The sequence below is a fragment of the Anomaloglossus baeobatrachus genome, chromosome 10 (assembly GCF_048569485.1).
Source record: "Anomaloglossus baeobatrachus isolate aAnoBae1 chromosome 10, aAnoBae1.hap1, whole genome shotgun sequence".
NCBI classification, from domain to species: Eukaryota; Metazoa; Chordata; class Amphibia; order Anura; family Aromobatidae; genus Anomaloglossus; species Anomaloglossus baeobatrachus.
The window spans coordinates 122,126,139-122,145,348 of NC_134362.1; the positions used below are offsets into that span (position 1 = coordinate 122,126,139).

At 46.2% G+C, this 19,210-nt stretch overlaps 2 pseudogenes; one reads left to right on the forward strand and one right to left on the reverse strand.

Annotated features, from left to right (window-relative positions):
* Positions 1 to 5,273: 5,273 nt before the first annotated feature.
* LOC142255478 (U2 spliceosomal RNA) lies at positions 5,274 to 5,479 on the reverse strand (annotated as a pseudogene).
* A 12,291-nt stretch (positions 5,480 to 17,770) lies between these two features.
* LOC142255479 (U2 spliceosomal RNA) lies at positions 17,771 to 17,976 on the forward strand (annotated as a pseudogene).
* The last annotated feature ends 1,234 nt before the right edge of the window (positions 17,977 to 19,210 follow it).

Here is a 19,210-nt window from a genome sequence, read left to right on the forward strand (position 1 = left end):
TACACACTCCCCTATTAAAGAGAGATACAGGCCTATTCCCCCTGCGCACTACCAATGCGCCAAAGACATATTGAGGAACATGAAGGAGGCAGGGGTTATTAGGGACAGCTGTAGTCCCTGGGCTGCTCCGTTGGTGCTGGTTAAGAAGAAGGATGGCACCATGCGGATGTGTGTGGATTACCGGAAGATTAACCAGATAACGCATAAGGATGCTTACCCTCTGCCCCGCATCAAAGAGTCCCTGGCCTCGCTGAGAACCGCTAACTACTTCTCCACCCTTGACCTCACCAGCGGGTACTGGCAGGTGGCCGTGGCACCGGAAGACCGAGAGAAGACTGCCTATGGGACCGTTTTGCTGTACTTGGATGATGTGATTGTGTACTCACAGACGTATGAAGCCCACCTGGAGCACCTAGCCGAGGTGTTCGCGTCCCTTGCCAAGTATGGGATGAAGTTGAAGCCCTCAAAGTGTCATCTGCTGAAACCCAGAGTGCAGTACCTAGGACATGTGGTTGGTGCGGAAGGTGTCGCCCCCAACCCCGAGAAGATCACCGCCATCCAAGACTGGCCGAGACCGACCACAGTGAGGGAAGTGAGGCAGTTTCTGGGCCTGGTGGGATATTACCGTCGCTTCATTAAGGGGTACACAAAGATGGCTGCCCCCATGCAAGACCTCCTCGTAGGACAGACCAAGGGTGGTAGATCCCTAGTAGCCCCATTGGTGTGGGAAGAAAAGCATGAGGAATCCTTCCGCCAGCTGAGAACAGCCCTGACCGGAGAGGAAATCCTAGCGTACCCTGACTACAGCCGCCCATTCATCCTCTACACCGACGCCAGCAATGTGGGCTTGGGGGCTGTTCTATCCCAGGTCCAAGACAGAAGGGAAAAGGTAATAGCTTATGCTAGCCGAAAACTCCGACCGACTGAGAGGAACCCTGAGAACTACATCTCCTTCAAGCTTGAGCTCTTGGCACTGGTGTGGGCTATCACCGAGCGGTTCCGCCATTACCTGGCAGCAGCCAAGTTCACCGCGTACACAGACAATAACCTGCTGACCCATCTAGATACGGCCAAGCTGGGCGCGTTGGAGCAGCGGTGGGTGACCAGGTTAGCCAACTACGATTTCACCATCAAGTACCGGGCCGGCCGTACCAACGTCAATGCCAATGCACTCTCCCGGATGCCCCACCTGTCGGAAGAGGGGCCAGAGGATGATGACCTCGAAGAGATCGAGTTGCCTGCATTTCACCGGCCATTCACTGAGAAGGTGCACGTCTACCAACAACGGGTGAACCTGGATCCGCTGCCCCGACAGGACTGGCAGGAAGCTCAGGACCAGGCACCTGCTGTCCGCCTGGTCAAGACTCTAGTGGAACAGGGTTCTGCTGGGATAGACCCTGCTGCCCCTGCCGAAGCCCAACGTCTGTGGCAAGAACGGACCCGGCTATACCTACACCAGGGGAAGTTGTATCGCGAGCTGATTAATCCAAAGACTCACGAGAAGATCCGCCAGCTGGTGATTCCCCAGGCTAACGTGCCCACCGTCCTGCAAGCATACCATGATGGTGCAGTGCACTTCGGGTGGAAGAAGCTAGAGATGTTGTTAAGAGAGCGGTTCTATTGGAGTGGAATGCGGGAATCTGTGGAGGCCTGGTGCCGAGAATGTGGCCCTTGCGCATTGAGAAGGAAGGACGAGGCCAGCCAGAAGGCACCCCTACACCCGATCATTACACACCAACCGCTGGAGCTGGTTGCCCTTGACCATGTAAAGCTCACCCCCAGCCGAAGTGGGTACACCTACGCTCTGACCATCGTAGACCACTACTCGAGGTTCCTGGTGGTTGTCCCAGTTAAGGACTTAACCGGCCGCACCGCTGCTAAGGCTTTCCAGGCTTATTTCTGTTGACCGCATTGGTACCCGGAGAGGGTGCTTACCGACCAGGGTCCGGCCTTTGAAGCAGAGGTATTCCAGGAATTCTGCCAGTTGTACGGCTGCAAGAAAATCCGGACCACGCCTTACCACGCCCAAACCAATGGCATTTGTGAAAAGATGAACCACTTGGTCCTGGGCCTCCTCAAGACGTTACCACTGGAAGAGCGGAACCTGTGGCTGGAGAAGCTACCTGACCTGGTCGATATGTACAACAACATCCCTTCCAGCTCTACGAAATGCACTCCAGCATACCTGATGAGAGCTCGTCCCGGCCGGCTACCAGTGGATCTGGAAATGGGCTTGGAAGCTTCAGAAGCACTCCTGTCGACAGCTGAATGGGACACTCGGCGGAGGACACAGTACCGACAGGTCCAGGAGTATGTTGAAAAGAACTTGTGCCGGAGTCGGGGACAACAGGAGCAGTGCTTCAACAAGAAGGCGCCTGCCGGTTCCTTCCAACCTGGGGATGTAGTGCTGAAGCGGAAAAGAAGGGCCCACAAGCTGGATGATCAATGGGAAAAAAACCCGTATGTAGTCCAGCCCACAGGATGGGAGAATGGGAAGGCCTACCAGATCAGCCGTGACCAGGGGGGGACTTTGGCCACGGTTTCCCGAGACCACCTGAAGAAGTGCCCACCAGCATTGAGAGTAGCGGATGAGGCTCCAGTTCCCAGTCCAGTGGAGAAGGAAAAAGAGGTAATCCACACCATGATGGGTGATTTTCCAGCAGACTGGCCTACACAGAACGGTGCGGTGATCCTTCCAGTGATACTGTTCCCACAACCCGTGGATGAAGAAATGATGGAAACGGTTAACCGCGAGCCAGTGCCCAGGGAGGTACCTGTACCCAGCTCCCCTACGCCTCCGCCTGCCCCACATGATAGCAGGGAGGAGGAACTGACTGTTCCCTCTGCCCCACTGCCTGTCACCACTGACACCGGACCCCGAAGGTCCACTCGCCCCAACCTAGGTAGACCCCCACTTAGGTACAGGGAAACTACTCTTTAAAAGGGGGGGGCTTTATGTGTTGAGTGTACCAGTTTGAAAGTTTTAAATGATAAGTCAAGATGATCAACCAAAGAAGTTTACCTGATTGAACCGTGATTAAACCGGCCGTTGCCGGCAACTGTTGTCCCCGTAGGGACTGTGCAACCATTGCGTAAGGAACTGCTTACGGACAAGCCCGAGAACTTGCAGGGCAACCACAAACTTAGTGCAATGTAAATAAAAATGTTTGTTGGCTTGACACCGTTACCGCCTCCGGAGAGGCTGATTTGGGAGGATGGGCCTGGAGGAAAGGGATGGCCTAGGCCCGCCACTACCGTAACCGGTGGCGATCCTCCGGGGGTTCAGGGGTCCCCTTGGACGTGGGCCCCCTGAAAGAGACAGAACCCGCTCGGGCAACTTGGTGCTGGACTGGGGTCAAGGGGTGCTGCCCGCTTCTTAGGGGCAGCATCAGGGCCAGGTTGTTTGGGTGGGAGAAGAGCGGAAGCTGTACCGTTGTAAAATGTTTATGATGCTTTTACATGTTTTACCGTTTTATTCTTTTTCAGTTGTGAAAATAAAACCGGTGATGGACGGGCAGCCCGCGGACGGTCTGCATTTTACTATAGGGGAATGTGGCGCCCTGGACAAGCCAGGTCGTCACAGGTACTACACCAACACACTCTACACTCCGGCTAGGCACACCGAAGCTAAACACAAATCCTAGTTGCCTTCCTCCAGGGGCTGATGTCCACACCAGGGGGTGGGCCAGGTGGTTGATCCCACCCACCGAGGAGTTCACAGTCCTGGAGGCGGGAAAAGGAGTCAGATTAGACATCAGTTTTGGAGTTAGAGAAGTGAAGAGGAGACTGACCGTGTCCGGGTGTGTGGCCCGGGCACTCAGCAAGGTTGGCAGACGGTGGTGACCTTCTGCAGGAGAGGCTGATTGGAGTGAACCGTACGGACCGGGGATGGGCGGTGGCCCGCCGGTACCAGATCGGGGAGTGAAGAGAAGCCAGCACCATCCGGCAGGGCCTACGGACCCCGACCAGGCTAGGAGTCGCCGTAAAACCGGTCAAATCCGTTAGCGACAGGAACCTCCAGGGTTTCCCAGCAGTCAAGACCCGATTGAAGGCAACAGCTCACACCGTAGAGGGAAGCACAGTCACCGCCAAGGCTACAGTTCCCAGGGCCAGAGCCTGCGGGCAAAAGGGGCTCCCTCAGCATCCATCCAAGCTGGGGAGCGGGTTACCGGTGGGAAGCCCGCTAGATTTTGGGGGAATAAAAGGGGTCCAACACCACATCCCCACAGGTGCACACCCACCCATCAAAGAGAGCTATAAGCCAATACCACCTTCACATTGCCAGTGTACCAAGGACATGTTGAGCAACATGAAGGCGGCTGGGGTTATCCGTGACAGTTGTAGCCTTTGGGCAGCTCTGTTGATCCTGTTAAAAAAGAAGGACGGCACCACTCCCCGTATTGAGGAATTGCTAGCTGCATTGAGAACTGCAAATTATTTTTCTACCCTTGATCTCACTAGTCACTATTGGCAAGTGTCCGTTGCTGAGGCAGACCGGGAGAAGACCGCCTTCGCCACCCCTATGGGTCTCTGCGAGTTCAAAAGCATGCCCTTCGAGCTGTGCAATGCGCCAGGAACCTTCCAGAGGCTGATGGAATGCTGATTGGGACAAGATTTTAGGGTGTATAAAAAGGGAGATTAGATCCCGTGATCCCAACGTATTGTTACACCTCTATAAATCACTTGTAAGGCTACATCTGGAATATGGGAACCAGTTTTGGGCTCCACATTTTAAAAAGGACATTCAGAAGTTAGAGTCAGTTCAAAGGTGGGCAACTAGACTACTACAAGGAATGGAAGGCCTCCCATATGATGACAAGTTGAAAAAGTTATTAAGTGATTATTGGCTGCAATGGGGCTTTCTGGCTGGTGCCAGCCTCTCTTCTTAGCACACAGGAACCACAATCCCTACACCATGCTTCAATGGATTCTCTCATCCCAGCCCAGTAAAACTACATATTTTACACAGTCATAAGCAGCCAAAAGGGATCTATTCTATTCAATTGCAAATGATCTAGATAAGACTGAGAATAAGATACTGCACGGGACATAGCAGAGTTGGTCAAGTTGAGTGGAGATGAGTTTGCTATTTGGCACAGCTTTTTGCATCAATAAAGCAAGTAAAAGGTGTGAAAGATAAAAAAAAGGGTGAAAGTGTGAAAAGTGAATTGGCCAAATTGAGGTGCATATAAAGTTTTTGCTTTCTTTCAATTCACTAATGGGGCTCATTTGAATCAGGTGAATTGAGTTCTGCTTTTGGAAACTGGGTTAAGAAGGGGTGCACCAGTCCTGGAGGTACTGCAATACCAGGTCAATGCGTGGAGTGGACAGAGCAAGATTTTTTCCATCTCCTTGTTCTAAAAATCCATTTAATATATGGTCCCCAGAGAGGGGACGTATCAGATATTAAACTGATAAGAACAGATTTAATTTTTTTTTTTTCTGTTTATCAGTAGGACTTCAAAATAACAAAGGTGATCGCCTCCCGTTGCCTGGGAACCGTCCAGGCACAAGAGGGCTATGTGTCACCAGAAGGCGCACACACTTCCTCAAGGCCGGCAGACGTGCAATCCCAGGCACCTTCCAGTACCGACCAAGGTAGCGTCCTCCGAAACTACACTTGATCTTAGCCAAAAGGCCGAGAAGCTATAACCCGAATTGGTTACGGCCTTGAGTGGCACCCTGGCCTATACCGGACACATCTTAGGGAGAGGGAGACAAACCCACGCCTACAGAAGACATTTTGTCACCCAAGCCAACCCTTGAAAAGGCTGTTTTGCAGAGCAAAAACAAGAAGAATGGTGCTTTTTGCAGCCGCCGCCCACTGCAATGAATCTGAATAACTCCTCCTTTTGGACACAAGCACCTCCCCTCCCCCTTGCAGTCTTTCCAATTCATGATACAAAAAGACGGACGGACAGGACAGGACAGGACAGGCTGCCTGACTTTCCGTCACTGCCACCCTTTGCCATCCTTGCCCGTAGAAAGCCCTTTCATCATCCCCAAACCCTAATCTTTTCCCTTCCCTTCCCAGATGCGTCTCACTCCCTTTCATTAGGAAGTGAGCGCAGCCTTTTCTCCGTTCTGCACATGCGCGACGTTAAACACAAATGCGCAGGCGTGCGTTCCATTACCCTCACTGCATTCCACTCCCATACAGGAAGTGGGCGCAGCTATTACTACGGTCGCACATAAAAGAACCCACGGCCACCACTGCACATAGCTGACTCCACCACAGGACACCCACTTCTACACCAACGCAGGTAAGACAGGATCGGCACCTCTATGCTCCCGTTACAATCAGGCTCAGTCACCATGTGATAACGCTCTCAACTCTTTAGTTGCAGGCTCCCCTTGCTTCACCTCCACTGGCTGTGCTGCCATTTCCTCTCCCACCTGGAAGGTATACTTTATTCCACTATTTTCCTGTTTCTCTCTTCCCCCTTTTCCCATAACCTACTTTTATCTGCATTTGTGGGGTATCTATATGCTATTTACATCATAGTTTTATTCATTAATATGGAAGGGAAGAGTGCCCATGAGAGTGTTGAACTGCGGAGAGCAAGAGATTAAGCTGCTCCGATTTGCCACCATTGATAAGCTGTTCTCAGTAGATACACATGCTATCCAAACAGCAGCATCCACCATTGCTTCAGCCCACCCATTCAGTGACAGCTCACCAAGTCAGCCATAGGAGTGGTGTAAGGAATTACACGTAGGCACTGACTCCACACCTTCACATCACAAGAAGGGGGTCTACAGGCTAGTGCAAGAATACGAGCAAGTCTTCAGCAAACATCCGCTAGACTTTTGAAGAATAAAAGGGGTCAAACACTACATCCCCACAAGTGCACACCCACCCATCAAAGAGAGATATAAGCCAAAACTACCTGCACATTACCAGTGTACCAAGGACATGTTGAGCAACATGAAGGAGGCTGGGGTTATCCGTGACAGTTGTAGCCTCTGGGCAGCTCCGTTGGTCCTGTTAAAGAAGAAGGACAGCACCACTCCCCTGTATTGAGGAATAGCTAGCTGCATTGAGAACTGCAAATTATTTTTCTACCCTTGATCTCACTAGTCGCTATTGGCAAGTGTCCGTTGCTGAGGCAGACCGGGAGAAGACCGCCTTTGCCACCCCGATGGGTCTCTGCGAGTTCAAAAGCATGCCCTTCGAGCTGTGCAATTTGCCAGGAACCTTCCAGAGGCTGATGGAATGCTGCTTGGGACACCGAAACTTTGAAACGGTACTGCTATACCTTTATGATGTTATTGTTTATTCTAAAGCAAACAAGATTTTAGGGTGTATAAAAAGGGAGATTAGATCCGGTGATCCCAACGTATTGTTACCCCTCTATAAATCACTTGTAAGGCCACATCTGGAATATGGGGTAAAGTCCTGAGCAGGTTGATAACCATTGGTTTGAGCATGGTAGGGTGTAGTGCGCATCTTCCTGCATCGGTAAAAGCTGCAGAAGTCCTTGAAGATTTCCGCTTCAAAGGCTGTGCCTTGATCTGTGAGGACTCTCTCTGAGTAGCCATGAGGTCTGCATAAGTGTGCTTGGAAGACCTTCGCTGCAGTATGGGCCATTAGATCTTTGACTTGTACCACAACCATAAATCTCGAGTAGTTGTCTACCATCGTAAGTGCATACGTGAGCTCGCCTCGATATTCTGCAACAAAACTCCCTTTTTCGATTTCAGTTTCAGCAAACACTCCTCTTCCTGTAGAAAATATTTATCATTACCTAAGACAGTCATTCTAATGCATGACAATATTAAGGCAATTTAGTTAAAACTTGTTTTAACTCACCTTTAAGGGGATTGATGTATTTCATGGTCAATCCAGGTTTGTCAGTGATGGCACTGACATAATGTATGGCGTCTTTTTCGGGCGTTATCCTTTGCCTTTTCATTGTGAAAATCCAGTTGCCTATATCAAAGCAAATTCTACTACTTGTAAAGTATGCAGAAAATGAAATGTAGAACATATAACATCAACTGCTTAGGAACGCATCATAGGTTAGTACTTAAAAGGATATTGTCATGTTCTAGTCATAATGCAAGCTGGACATTTTTCATGTTACCCTGTAATCGCCGGCCTGTTCTAATGCTCACAAGCCAAGATATAGGCTCAGCTGCTAAGGCTTCCCTCTGCCTTCTGAATGAAACTTGAATATGTCTGGGTCACTGTGTATATAGCAGGTGCTCAGAAAAAATAAGAGTCAATTCAATAAAAATAGCTCTGGCACACTATAGTGATCAATAACGTAAGAAAAGAACTCTTGGAATGCTGAAAATTCTTTATTTGTGCAAAAGGATAATTCATCCAACGTTTCGACCTTGTTTTTAGGTCTTTATCAAGGATAAAGTTATCTAAGATCATAAAGGGTTACAAAACCATATAAACACGTAATTAGTACATAGTACAACATAACAGTACAATATATTGCTACTTGAGAGTACAATGGGTCAAATGACCATGATGCACATACAAAAAATTTTTCCAAAGCCATAGTGAAAACATTTGTACTGAGGAAAGAAAATTTCCACATGACCTATCTGGAGAAACATTCTGGATCAAACAACCAAAAATAGTCAAGCAGGTAAATACACACCTATATGGATAACAGGATGATATGTGTTCAATTGTATAGCGTCATTGCCATTAAGGTACAAATGGAAAACTTGCAATCCTATATAGTGAAGGAAATGAACACATATCATATCAAAGAACACAGGAACATGGGTGTGAGAAAAACCTCAATGTTTATACTTTGTTCTTTATAATGGTGTGAACATGTATATGTCTCAGTACCTTATGCACTTGAGAATTCTAGTGAGTAGATCATGAAAGCCTATTTCAGAACTGGAATCGGTAAATAATTGTAGGTGGAATCTAAATGAAAAGATGGTACAAGTGTTATCATGACACGTGGGCTATAACACAATGGACCGTGTGACAAAGAAGAAAGGAGAGAAAGAAGAGGAAGAAAATGCAACTACCTGTAACATTACGTGATAGTCACTGGTAAGTATCACTTGACAATTCAAGTGAAAAAGGATTCCTTTATTAAAGGGTTCTCAGTCGCCTCAGGATCATGAAATACTAGGGTAAATGATATGAGAATGGGTAAGAAGCACCACTAAAGGAAATATGAGATGCAGGACATATATCTATAAACCCCTGAACTACATGATAGAAATAAAAAGAAGAAAAAAGAAAAAAAAGAAGAAAGAAGAAGAACACATAGAATGCGGAAAGAGAATGGGTACAACTACCTGAGTTACTGCAGGGAGGCCCCTGGTTGGTATTGTGAGGGTTAGTGGAATTCCTTCACTGAAGGGTTCTCAGTTGCCTCAGGTTCGTGAAAAATGCTATAGACAAATAATGCCCGGAGAAAAGGGGTTCATATACAGCGAATAATGGTAATACAAGGTACATGTGTCACATGTAATAGTATATATATATATATATTGTACTAAGCTCTACACCAGAAATAGAAAGTAGTCCCTCTGCCTTCTGTCTAGGTGCCCTGAGTTATGTCCTGTAAACTGTCACAGGGACCCAGACACACATGTGTAGTAGGGGAATATCCCTGCTGAGATGCCAGTGCTAGAGCACTCGTTTGCTGTGGAGTTGAACGCTATGTGAGCAATTCTTACCTTCAATGAGCAGAAGTCTCTTTTTTCAGATTTCAATATCTCTGTGGGTATCTGGCAGAAATATGGAATACTCTTTACTGCTAAGACCCTGTACACCACTCCCACTAAAGGGGGCTTTACACGCTGCGACATCGCTAATGCGGAGTCGTTGGGGTCACGGAATTTGTGACGCACATCCGGCCGCATTAGCGATGTTGCTGCGTGTGACACCGATGAGCGATTTTGCATCGCTGCAAAAACGTGCAAAATCGCTCATCGGTGACATGGGTCTCCATTCTCGATTATCGTTACTGCAGCAGTAACGATGTAGTTCGTCGCTCCTGCGGCAGCACACATCGCTCCGTGTGACACCGCAGAAACGAGGAACCTCTCCTTACCTGCCTCCCAGCCGCTATGAGGAAGGAAGGAGGTGGGCGGGATGTTCCGGCCACTCATCTCCGCCCCTCCGCTGCTATTGGGCGGTCGCTCAGTGACGTCGCTGTGACGCCGCACGGACCGCCCCCTTAGAAAGGAGGCGGTTCGCCGGTCACAGCGACGTCGCCGGGCAGGTAAGTATGTGTGACGGGTCTGGTCGGTGTTGTGCAGCATGGGCAGCGATTTGCCCGTGTCGCGCAACAGATGGGGGCGGGTATCCACACTAGCGATATCGGGACCGATATCGCAGTGTGTAAAGTAGCCTTTAATAAACTGTGTAAAGGATTTTAAGTAAAAATCCACAATAAACCAGCGCTAGATGGGTTTTTATAATTTTATTAATAGACCACAAATAAAAAGTTTTTTGCTATCCTTGTTTCAAGACAGAGTATTTGATAATATACAATACACTGATTATTACTAAAACCAAGGACCACATAAAACAAGGACCACATAAAATAAAAAATGAAAGTAATGAGAATAAAATTCTTTTGTATAACCAATTAACTTCGAGGTGATACAATATTCACATTGATTTAGTTTTACCAGTCTAATGTAATGCCCCGGCCGGTGGCATATATTTTGTTTGGTTAATAATTTAGACTTATACAATGAAAGATGTACTATACCACCCCTGGCTAACTTACAAGTTTTAAGTTGTACAATATAAGTTTGCGACGTTATATTCATATATAGGAAGGCAAACAATATTGGCAATTTAGTGGCACCCACCATACGTAATCTTACAGCACCTAATAAGGGAGGATTATTTGGCCTGAAAGGTTTTTTTCCATGCAAAAGCTGTATAGTATGTAAGAATACAAAAAATATTTCACGGAAATCCTTCTTACAGGGGCAGTCAGAAGTCATGATTAGAGAATTTATTACATGTCAATCAAAGGGAGTAGTATATTGCATTCAATGTCCCTGTCAGAAAAAATACATTGGGAGAACTATTAGACCCCTATGGAAAAGGGTGGGTGAGCACATTAGAAGTGTTAAAAATAAATGTACTAAGCACCCCCTATCCAGACATTATGTGTTAAAACATGGAGGGTCCTTTAAAGGATCCCAAGTATGGGGCGTACAAAAAATAACTAAGGATTGGAGAGGTGGCGATTTCATTAAAAAAATGTCACGAGCAGAAAGCCAATGGATTTTTGAATTGAACACCTTGAAACCATATGGACTCAATAATGATATAGAACTGTTTGCTTTTAATTAATTTATATTTTTATAGGTAGAGGAGTAATAGGTACTGATAATAATACGGAGAGAAGGAAAAAAAAAAAAAAAAAAAAAAAGCGATTGTCATGGAGATATATGTGTATATATGCATAATATATATTAAAATTGGTGCTTCACTTGCCCAAGGTTGATGTAGATATAAGGGGCTTTTCATATTATAGCAAATTTATATTACACCTTTATGATGTCCTTTTGTTAAATTTATTGTTGAAAAAAAGCATATGCATATATACACATTGTCTTCCCAGTATATGATGATACAAGCAAGGCTATATATAGGTCTTTTTAGAAAAACCTTTAGAAAAACCTTTGCACATAATTATATTATATGGCTATTATGAACGGTCTTTCACAAATTGATATATGTAGTGGTCATTGAATGTTGGTTGAATTTAAACATTGTTTAATTTTATGCAAATTATAACCAATTAAATATATGCATAAATAGTGCTCTAGGCAACAGCTGAGTTATCCTTGAGGAAGGGGGCCGTTACACGCCCCCGAAACGCGCGTCGGATCAGGACTCTGTTTTTGCCTACCTCACCTGTGCGGTGATAACCTGCCAAGTAATCTCTCCCTCGTGTGGAATCAACCGGCTTCCACTGGACACGGTACGGATTGCCTGCTGGAGAGGTTGAGAGGTTACCGCTGACATTTCCTTTGTCTGCAACCAGGATACATTGGTACCTCCAGCGGTTCTGCATTGCTCGTTTGGAAGCGGATCGGAGCCTTGTGTGGTGCTAACCTGCCAAGCAACTTCCTCCTGTGTGGAATCAGTCAGCTGACACTGGATACGGTCTGGACTGCCCGCTGGAGAGGCTGAGTAGTTACCGCTGATCTTATTGTTGTCCGCAGCCAACATCTTGGTGCTTTCAGTGGCTTCGTACTGCTTGATTTCGAAAGTACATTTGGGAGAATACGGGACCGGCTGGTTTGTGGCCTTGTGAAGTGTTATAAAGGTTCTGTAAAGAGGGATGTCGGTAACCATACATCTCCCCCAGAGCCAGCACTAGTCGCGGCCACTGGCCTCAAAACGTCCGCTCTGGAAGTCTAACAGGTCAATCCTGTACATAGCGGTTCCAGCCTAATCAACGGAGAAATCCGGGGTGTTTTTTGCGGTCAAGTTGTTGTGAAGTTTATTCCCCCAGGCCCTGGGGGCGAATATAACGTCGCAAACTTATATTGTACAACTTAAAACTTGTAAGTTAGCCAGGGGTGGTATAGTACATCTTTCATTGTATAAGTCTAAATTATTAACCAAACAAAATATATGCCACCGGCCGGGGCATTACATTAGACTGGTAAAACTAAATCAATGTGAATATTGTATCACCTCGAAGTTAATTGGTTATACAAAAGAATTTTATTCTCATTACTTTCATTTTTTATTTTATGTGGTCCTTGTTTTATGTGGTCCTTGGTTTTAGTAATAATCAGTGTATTGTATATTATCAAATACTCTGTCTTGAAACAAGGATAGCAAAATTTTTTTTATTTGTGGTCTATTAATAAAATTATAAAAACCCATCTAGCGCTGGTTTATTGTGGATTTTTACTTAAAATCCTTTACACAGTTTATTAAAGGCTACTTTACACACTGCGATATCGGTCCCGATATCGCTAGTGTGGATACCCGCCCCCATCTGTTGCGCGACACGGGCAAATCGCTGCCCATGCTGCACAACACCGACCAGACCCGTCACACATACTTACCTGCCCGGCGACGTCGCTGTGACCGGCGAACCGCCTCCTTTCTAAGGGGGCGGTCCGTGCGGCGTCACAGCGACGTCACTGAGCGACCGCCCAATAGCAGCGGAGGGGCGGAGATGAGTGGCCGGAACATCCCGCCCACCTCCTTCCTTCCTCATAGCGGCTGGGAGGCAGGTAAGGAGAGGTTCCTCGTTTCTGCGGTGTCACACGGAGCGATGTGTGCTGCCGCAGGAGCGACGAACTACATCGTTACTGCTGCAGTAACGATAATCGAGAATGGAGACCCATGTCACCGATGAGCGATTTTGCACGTTTTTGCAGCGATGCAAAATCGCTCATCGGTGTAACACGCAGCAACATCGCTAATGCGGCCGGATGTGCGTCACAAATTCCGTGACCCCAACGACTCCGCATTAGCGATGTCGCAGCGTGTAAAGCCCCCTTTAGTGGGAGTGGTGTACAGGGTCTTAGCAGTAAAGAGTATTCCATATTTCTGCCAGATACCCACAGAGATATTGAAATCTGAAAAAAGAGACTTCTGCTCATTGAAGGTAAGAACTGCTCACATAGCGTTCAACTCCACAGCAAACGAGTGCTCTAGCACTGGCATCTCAGCAGGGATATTCCCCTACTACACATGTGTGTCTGGGTCCCTGTGACAGTTTACAGGACATAACTCAGGGCACCTAGACAGAAGGCAGAGGGACTACTTTCTATTTCTGGTGTAGAGCTTAGTACAATATATATATATATACTATTACATGTGACACATGTACCTTGTATTACCATTATTCGCTGTATATGAACCCCTTTTCTCCGGGCATTATTTGTCTATAGCATTTTTCACGAACCTGAGGCAACTGAGAACCCTTCAGTGAAGGAATTCCACTAACCCTCACAATACCAACCAGGGGCCTCCCTGCAGTAACTCAGGTAGTTGTACCCATTCTCTTTCCGCATTCTATGTGTTCTTCTTTCTTCTTTTTTTTCTTTTTTCTTATTTTTATTTCTATCATGTAGTTCAGGGGTTTATAGATATATGTCCTGCATCTCATATTTCCTTTAGTGGTGCTTCTTACCCATTCTCATATCATTTACCCTAGTATTTCATGATCATGAGGCGACTGAGAACCCTTTAATAAAGGAATCCTTTTTCACTTGAATTGTCAAGTGATACTTACCAGTGACTATCACGTAATGTTACAGGTAGTTGCATTTTCTTCCTCTTCTTTCTCTCCTTTCTTCTTTGTCACACGGTCCATTGTGTTATAGCCCACGTGTCATGATAACACTTGTACCATCTTTTCATTTAGATTCCACCTACAATTATTTACCGATTCCAGTTCTGAAATAGGCTTTCATGATCTACTCACTAGAATTCTCAAGTGCATAAGGTACTGAGACATATACATGTTCACACCATTATAAAGAACAAAGTATAAACATTGAGGTTTTTCTCACACCCATGTTCCTGTGTTCTTTGATATGATATGTGTTCATTTCCTTCACTATATAGGATTGCAAGTTTTCCATTTGTACCTTAATCGCAATGACGCTATACAATTGAACACATATCATCCTGTTATCCATATAGGTGTGTATTTACCTGCTTGACTATTTTTGGTTGTTTGATCCAGAATGTTTCTCCAGATAGGTCATGTGGAAATTTTCTTTCCTCAGTACAAATGTTTTCACTATGGCTTTGGAAAAATTTTTTGTATGTGCATCATGGTCATTTGACCCATTGTACTCTCAAGTAGCAATATATTGTACTGTTATGTTGTACTATGTACTAATTACGTGTTTATATGGTTTTGTAACCCTTTATGATCTTAGATAACTTTATCCTTGATAAAGACCTAAAAACAAGGTCGAAACGTTGGATGAATTATCCTTTTGCACAAATAAAGAATTTTCAGCATTCCAAGAGTTCTTTTCTTACGTTATTGATCACTATAGTGTGCCAGAGCTATTTCTATTGAATTGACTCTTATTTTTTCTGAGCACCTGCTATATACACAGTGACCCAGACATATTCAAGTTTCATTCAGAAGGCAGAGGGAAGCCTTAGCAGCTGAGCCTATATCTTGGCTTGTGAGCATTAGAACAGGCCGGCGATTACAGGGTAACATGAAAAATGTCCAGCTTGCATTATGACTAGAACATGACAATATCCTTTTAAGTACTAACCTATGATGCGTTCCTAAGCAGTTGATGTTATATGTTCTACATTTCATTTTCTGCATACTTTACAAGTAGTAGAATTTGCTTTGATATAGGCAACTGGATTTTCACAATGAAAAGGCAAAGGATAACGCCCGAAAAAGACGCCATACATTATGTCAGTGCCATCACTGACAAACCTGGATTGACCATGAAATACATCAATCCCCTTAAAGGTGAGTTAAAACAAGTTTTAACTAAATTGCCTTAATATTGTCATGCATTAGAATGACTGTCTTAGGTAATGATAAAATTTTCTACAGGAAGAGGAGTGTTTGCTGAAACTGAAATCGAAAAAGGGAGTTTTGTTGCAGAATATCGAGGCGAGCTCACGTATGCACTTACGATGGTAGACAACTACTCGAGATTTATGGTTGTGGTACAAGTCAAAGATCTAATGGCCCATACTGCAGCGAAGGTCTTCCAAGCACACTTATGCAGACCTCATGGCTACTCAGAGAGAGTCCTCACAGATCAAGGCACAGCCTTTGAAGCGGAAATCTTCAAGGACTTCTGCAGCTTTTACCGATGCAGGAAGATGCGCACTACACCCTACCATGCTCAAACCAATGGTTATCAACCTGCTCAGGACTTTACCCCATATTCCAGATGTGGCCTTACAAGTAATTTATAGAGGGGTAACAATACGTTGGGATCACCGGATCTAATCTCCCTTTTTATACACCCTAAAATCTTGTTTGCTTTAGAATAAACAATAACATCATAAAGGTATAGCAGTACCGTTTCAAAGTTTCGGTGTCCCAAGCAGCATTCCATCAGCCTCTGGAAGGTTCCTGGCAAATTGCACAGCTCGAAGGGCATGCTTTTGAACTCGCAGAGACCCATCGGGGTGGCAAAGGCGGTCTTCTCCCGGTCTGCCTCAGCAACGGACACTTGCCAATAGCGACTAGTGAGATCAAGGGTAGAAAAATAATTTGCAGTTCTCAATGCAGCTAGCTATTCCTCAATACAGGGGAGTGGTGCTGTCCTTCTTCTTTAACAGGACCAACGGAGCTGCCCAGAGGCTACAACTGTCACGGATAACCCCAGCCTCCTTCATGTTGCTCAACATGTCCTTGGTACACTGGTAATGTGCAGGTAGTTTTGGCTTATATCTCTCTTTGATGGGTGGGTGTGCACTTGTGGGGATGTAGTGTTTGACCCCTTTTATTCTTCAAAAGTCTAGCGGATGTTTGCTGAAGACTTGCTCGTATTCTTGCACTAGCCTGTAGACCCCCTTCTTGTGATGTGAAGGTGTGGAGTCAGTGCCTACGTGTAATTCCTTACACCACTCCTCTGGCTGACTTGGTGAGCTGTCACTGAATGGGTGGGCTGAAGCAATGGTGGATGCTGCTGTTTGGATAGCATGTATATCTACTGAGAACAGCTTATCAATGGTGGCAAATCGGAGCAGCTTAATCTCTTGCTCTCCGCAGTTCAACACTCTCATGGGCACTCTTCCCTTCCATATTAATGAATAAAACTATGATGTAAATAGCATATAGATACCCCACAAATGCAGATAAAAGTAGGTTATGGGAAAAGGGGGAAGAGAGAAACAGGAAAATAGTGGAATAAAGTATACCTTCCAGGTGGGAGAGGAAATGGCAGCACAGCCAGTGGAGGTGAAGCAAGGGGAGCCTGCAACTAAAGAGTTGAGAGCGTTATCACATGGTGACTGAGCCTGATTGTAACGGGAGCATAGAGGTGCCGATCCTGTCTTACCTGCGTTGGTGTAGAAGTGGGTGTCCTGTGGTGGAGTCAGCTATGTGCAGTGGTGGCCGTGGGTTCTTTTATGTGCGACCGTAGTAATAGCTGCGCCCACTTCCTGTATGGGAGTGGAATGCAGTGAGGGTAATGGAACGCACGCCTGCGCATTTGTGTTTAACGTCGCGCATGTGCAGAACGGAGAAAAGGCTGCGCTCACTTCCTAATGAAAGGGAGTGAGACGCATCTGGGAAGGGAAGGGAAAAGATTAGGGTTTGGGGATGATGAAAGGGCTTTCTACGGGCAAGGATGGCAAAGGGTGGCAGTGACGGAAAGTCAGGCAGCCTGTCCTGTCCTGTCCTGTCCGTCCGTCTTTTTGTATCATGAATTGGAAAGACTGCAAGGGGGAGGGGAGGTGCTTGTGTCCAAAAGGAGGAGTTATTCAGATTCATTGCAGTGGGCGGCGGCTGCAAAAAGCACCATTCTTCTTGTTTTTGCTCTGCAAAACAGCCTTTTCAAGGGTTGGCTTGGGTGACAAAATGTCTTCTGTAGGCGTGGGTTTGTCTCCCTCTCCCTAAGATGTGTCCGGTATAGGCCAGGGTGCCACTCAAGGCCGTAACCAATTCGGGTTATAGCTTCTCGGCCTTTTGGCTAAGATCAAGTGTAGTTTCGGAGGACGCTACCTTGGTCGGTACTGGAAGGTGCCTGGGATTGCACGTCTGCCGGCCTTGAGGAAGTGTGTGCGCCTTCTGGTGACACATAGCCCTCTTGTGCCTGGACGGTTCCCAGGCAACGGGAGGCGATCACCTTTGTTATTTTGAAGTCCTACTGATAAACAGAAAAAAAAAAAATTAAATCTGTTCTTATCAGTTTAATATCTGATACGTCCCCTCTCTGGGGACCATATATTAAATGGATTTTTAGAACAAGGAGATGGAAAAAATCTTGCTCTGTCCACTCCACGCATTGACCTGGTATTGCAGTACCTCCAGGACTGGTGCACCCCTTCTTAACCCAGTTTCCAAAAGCAGAACTCAATTCACCTGATTCAAATGAGCCCCATTAGTGAATTGAAAGAAAGCAAAAACTTTATATGCACCTCAATTTGGCCAATTCACTTTTCACACTTTCACCCTTTTTTTATCTTTCACACCTTTTACTTGCTTTATTGATGCAAAAAGCTGTGCCAAATAGCAAACTCATCTCCACTCAACTTGACCAACTCTGCTATGTCCCGTGCAGTATCTTATTCTCAGTCTTATCTAGATCATTTGCAATTGAATAGAATAGATCCCTTTTGGCTGCTTATGACTGTGTAAAATATGTAGTTTTACTGGGCTGGGATGAGAGAATCCATTGAAGCATGGTGTAGGGATTGTGGTTCCTGTGTGCTAAGAAGAGAGGCTGGCACCAGCCAGAAAGCCCCATTGCAGCCAATAATCACTTAATAACTTTTTCAACTTGTCATCATATGGGAGGCCTTCCATTCCTTGTAGTAGTCTAGTTGCCCACCTTTGAACTGACTCTAACTTCTGAATGTCCTTTTTAAAATGTGGAGCCCAAAACTGGTTCCCATATTCCAGATGTAGCCTTACAAGTGATTTATAGAGGTGTAACAATACGTTGGGATCACGGGATCTAATCTCCCTTTTTATACACCCTAAAATCTTGTCCCAAGCAGCATTCCATCAGCCTCTGGAAGGTTCCTGGCGCATTGCACAGCTCGAAGGGCATGCTTTTGAACTCGCAGAGACCCATAGGGGTGGCGAAGGCGGTCTTCTCCCGGTCTGCCTCAGCAACGGACACTTGCCAATAGTGACTAGTGAGATCAAGGGTAGAAAAATAATTTGCAGTTCTCAATGCAGCTAGCGATTCCTCAATACGGGGAGTGGTGCCGTCCTTCTTTTTTAACAGGATCAACAGAGCTGCCCAAAGGCTACAACTGTCACGGATAACCCCAGCCGCCTTCATGTTGCTCAACATGTCCTTGGTACACTGGCAATGTGAAGGTGGTATTGGCTTATAGCTCTCTTTGATGGGTGGGTGTGCACCTGTGGGGATGTGGTGTTGGACCCCTTTTATTCCCCCAAAATCTAGCGGGCTCCCCACCGGTAACCCGCTCCCCAGCTTGGATGGATGCTGAGGGAGCCCCTTTTGCCCGCAGGCTCTGGCCCTGGGAACTGTAGCCTTGGCGGTGACTGTGCTTCCCTCTACGGTGTGAGCTGTTGCCTTCAATCGGGTC